Below are 4,929 nucleotides of genomic sequence, written 5' to 3'. Positions count from 1 at the left end.
AAACTGAGGTAACTAGAGATGAGCGAGCGTACTCGGATAAGCACTACTCGCTCGAGTAATTTGCTTTATCCGAGTATCGCTGTGCTCGGGTCTAAAGATTCGGGTGCCGGCACGGAGTGGGGAGCTGCAGGGGAGAGCGGGGAGGAACGGAGGTAAGATCTTTCTCTCCTTCTCTCCCGCCCGCTCTGCCCCGCTCCCCGCTGCGACTCACCTGTCAGCCGCAGCGGCACCCGAATCTTTAGACCCGAGCACAGCGATACTCGGATAAAGCCAATTACTTGAGCGAGTAGTGCTTATCCGAGTACGCTCGCTCATCTCTAGTAACAAACAAAAAATACCGGTATCCTGAGGTAACAAAGACAGTGCATGTTGTAACCTGCATGAAGCACTTAACAGCAATACCTCTATAGGCCAATGCCGGTACCCTTCCAGCACAACTACATTGTTCTGCCATCTAGTGACCATTTTTATAACTTCATCCACTGTGTATTACATCCAAATAAAGAGTTTAGCATTGTCACGGATTTAATTATATATTCATAATTCATCAGAAAGAGCACAAACACAAAAACCTTGGGGAAAAAAAAACACTGTTACATAAAAGCCTTACGTGATACATTTCCAAAGGCAAATTTGGATTCTACACCCCAAACTCCATAAGAGTTGATGCATCACATACCAGAAACAAAAAGGCTGTTGACTGGCTATTCTGACACTTGCCCTACAGTTTCTGCACACATTTATATAGGTTAGATATTTCCCCTTTTTCAATTTGATACACTTTAAAAACAAAAATATGTAAGTTCTGTGTTCATCCATCCTGGTCTCTTTAAATGCTTCCCATTCTAACTTCTTTTAGAGATTGTTAATGATTGTGCTTGGAGAATCTCATTTCACAATATTTCCCAACCACCTTGGACATCTGTCCTTAATAACATACAGCCCTCGGATCCTTCCTACCCTCGGAGTCCATTAAAATCTGTCTTTCTGAAATCCAACCATGAGGTCTGAGTCTTCTCTGGTCTTCCTCCCCTAGTTATTCAAAATTCGATAACAATCGTTGCCTCCTAAGGTCCCAGTCACTCTTACGTCAACCATTTCCTCCCCTTTGGTAAGAATTAGATCCAAGATAGCAGATGCCTCCTAAGCTTTTGCTTACGACCTGAAGATTGCATTCAATCCCTACTTGGTTGAAGTAGCCAGCTGAAGGTAGACTCAACCTACCATCCACTGCCGTAACTATAGGGGATGCCGTTGCACCCGGGCCCAGGACCCTTAGGGGGGCGCATAAGGCCTCTCTTCTATATAGGGAGCCCAGTACTATGAATAAAGCATTATAGTTGGGGGCCCTGTTACAGGTTTTGCATTGGGGCCCAGGAGCTTCAAGCTACGCCTCTGCTTCCATCCTTCGAGATTGGTATAATGAGTACCCAGCTTACTGTGGGGTTAATAAGTTACTTGAAAGCCCTGTGGAATAAGTTGGTACTGTACAAACAAGATCGCCTTCTCTTCTTTTTGGAAGATAGCATTCTCAGCAAGATATGTGGAAGAAATGCACAACCAGGACCTGTACTTGCCTATTCAAACAGCAGGGAGAGTCCACCTATTGGCCCTAATAAGCAGAGCTCTACCCAAGTTCCTCAGTGGAAAAGAATCCACACCAAGACAGACATGCAAGTACACATACAATATCTGCAACAAAAACATTTCCACAGAACTTGTCTCTGGCCATCAGCAGAAACTGATTTTTTATTCAAATGTACCTCAAACTAGTGTTCTCCGCCCAATCGCTTGCATAGAGAGAACTTCTCTGCTGACATGACTATTTTAGCAAATACTTCCCCATGAAACAATTCTGAAGCATCTTTTCTTAGAACCCTGTTCCTCCTCTGGCACTGACTGCTGGGAATAGGTCCATACACCGCTCCCCTAAGGCTAGTGGCATACAAGTGTATTTTGGGGTCACTAATTTCAGACAAATGGCTCCATTATAGCTTAAGAGCCTATCCATGCAGATCTTAAAAAGCGACAAGGGCATTTAAAATGGCTACCAGCTGAAAATTGGTCTCCTCTGATCATAGCAGTTGGCTGTCAAGACAGCCAACACCCACTGTGTATGGAGCAGGCTCAGCAAACACGTCTGCTCCACACATGTGTGCCACATATCAGGGAGGGGGCTACATCATTAGCCACCATCACTGGCAGCGTTTGCAGCATTCCCAGGTCCATACTTGTAGGCCATTGCATGAGCACTAGCAATCGTGGTTTTCCTGACAACTGCTGGGCTGGACCTACAAGTGCAGCCTGGCAATTAACGCTATTACATGTTTGTTATTGTATGATAGTGTGTATCTAATGCAGTGTCAGGGATTGACTTGGAGTCCAGGTGCCAGCCATAGTCAGCATAGCTCCGCCTGTGTTTCACAACAAAAACCACTCCATGTAAGAGCAGGTGCAGGGCTCATTCACACAGGTATAAATAGGTTATGCATTAAGTGTATAATATGGAGTGAAATAAAACCCATTGATTTTAATGGTTTATTCACATGTATTTTTCACAATTTTGGGTCATATGAAAGAAAATGCATCATGTCTAATTTTGGTTTGTAGTAGACTGAAATAGCCCATTAAGGTCAATGGGAATACACAAATACGCATGAATCCAGCTGAAAACCCAGTGGAGCCCATTATATGAGCATTGTATTTTTCATGCACACAAAGAAAACATAACGCAGACGGAATACGTTGGGTTTCAGTCCTGGAATAAGCTGTGTATTCACTGACTATCTGCATACGCCTTTGTGAAGGAGTTCTTAAGGTGTTTTTCACATGTTAGAGGAAAAAAAAAAAAAAAAAAAAAAAAAGCAGATTATGGAAGTCAGCCATTTTCAAATCCATGCCGTGCCGATTTTTAGTGCAAATTTTCCCCATGGAAGTGTCTGCTGCCAATTGTGTCACGTGTCAAAAATGCTGCAGACTCCTTGTGGAAGATTTCTGCACAGTGTGAAGGACATTTAAATCCCTTTTACACAGCTTGTACTGTAAATGTGCAGAAGATGTCCTTGGACCAGCTTTACACAAGTGCATTTGCATGCTGTTGGGCGCTGCATATTTGGGAAATGAACAATACTGTTTTGCATGTGGCAAAGACACCTATTGAAATGGACAATTAGTCTTAACCCTTTCCAATCCACTGTCTGACATCTAAAGACATTCTGATTGAAGGCTGTACAGCTTCAATGTCGGAAGACATCCGTTAGGGTCTTCTTAGTGTATATTACTGGCCGCTCTGTTGTCGGGGGCCTCTCCGGCATGTCACATACTCTAGTACTGGCTCTAGCCAGCAGATGGTGCCATTGTATAATGGCAGAAAGAGAAAGCCCCCTTGGAAACCCTGAATCCCAAATTGGTTTGCAAAGGGTTAAGCGTTCCAGATGTGTGAGACACTACATAACTGTGCTGGAAAAAGAACCTCTCCTGGCATATTGCACACGAGCAAAATACATGTGCAAAATATGGAACTGAGCACACCCATTGAAGTCAATAGGTTCTATTCTCTGCATATTATGTGCGAAAATACGCCCATGTGAAGCTGCATGAAAAAAAAAGTGGCATTTTTCCAAAATCCCGTGTACACAGAACCACACAACTTCTAGTCAGATGTCTTGTAGACAGGATATTGCAATAGCCCCTTACAGATTACTAAAACGTAACCATGTGTATCCTCTTTCCCAACAAGTGTGAAGCTCGTCAGCACTGTATGAAGGCTGCATCAAACATTAGGCAGCTCCCCTAGATAAGTCATTACACATTTTCTGTGCTGCATCTCAAGCCATGTTTGTGTGGATCAGATGTCTCATGTAGCCCTTCACACTCGGGGCTGGATGCTTCCAGATGTCACCTTTCCACAAGATGTTCCATTTTTGAAGTACATGGTAACATTTTCTTATGAGAGTTCACACACTATGGAATTGCTGCACAATGCAAGACAAAATTCCATAGCAATGTCCAGTACAAAGTAATTGAATGAGGTTTTACACACATCCCATTCCCTTACCGCAGAAAAACCTGCAGCAGAAGAGAAGTTGTGCTGCAGATAGTCAGACGTTATACATTACAATTCGCAGAGTGAGAGGTAACGTTACTCCACAGCTCTAAATTCATAGGGTGTGATCACACATGGTGAAGAATACGATTGACCTGGCATCACAAGCCCTTCCAGACTATGGAACCACCAGCATCAAGAATACACAAACCGATAATCGCCAAGAGGCTAGTTCACACAAGCGTTTTATCGTGGCCATTTTGCTGTGATAAAACACCAGCCAAAAATCAGTCATCTGAAGCATTTTTTCCAGCGTGCAAAAATCAGCCAGCAATGATCGCTCATACGGAGCGAATTCCAGCCGGCTGCTTTTACACATTACTGGAGAAGATAGGTCTTTTCCTATGTTTTGTGGGAATATGCCTACTGTTCCCACAGACAGAGCTGTCAGAAAAGAGAAGGGGGGGGGAGTTTACCAGCAGCCTGCATTGCTAGAGTCCCTCCACCTCCCTTTGCTGGCAGCTCTCATAGGCTGGGGTGGAAAGGAAGTTTAGCACACTAGTTCTGCTAAGTTCTTACTCTTCCATTGCTGGCAGGGGAGGGGTTTATATGGGAAGGGGTCCCACGACCAATGCCAAGAATAGTCCTGATGTGCCCCAAGTGTTTGCACAGTCACACTGCCACTTCATTCACATCAGTGGAAAGCAACTAAAATGGGATAATTTGCAATGACCCCTTTGGTTGAACTCTGACATTTGTCATGGACAAAAAAAAAAAGCTGCTTTTCCACCGGCTGTCTCAAGGGATCATAAAGACTTGGAGCACGCTTGTACATTTGCAGTGTAAGAGGAAAAATATTACGTGTTCACAAAAGTTTTAAAAAG

The sequence above is a fragment of the Eleutherodactylus coqui genome, chromosome 9, assembly GCF_035609145.1.
Source record: "Eleutherodactylus coqui strain aEleCoq1 chromosome 9, aEleCoq1.hap1, whole genome shotgun sequence".
Classification (NCBI taxonomy): domain Eukaryota; kingdom Metazoa; phylum Chordata; class Amphibia; order Anura; family Eleutherodactylidae; genus Eleutherodactylus; species Eleutherodactylus coqui.
This window is presented reverse-complemented; position numbering follows the sequence as displayed.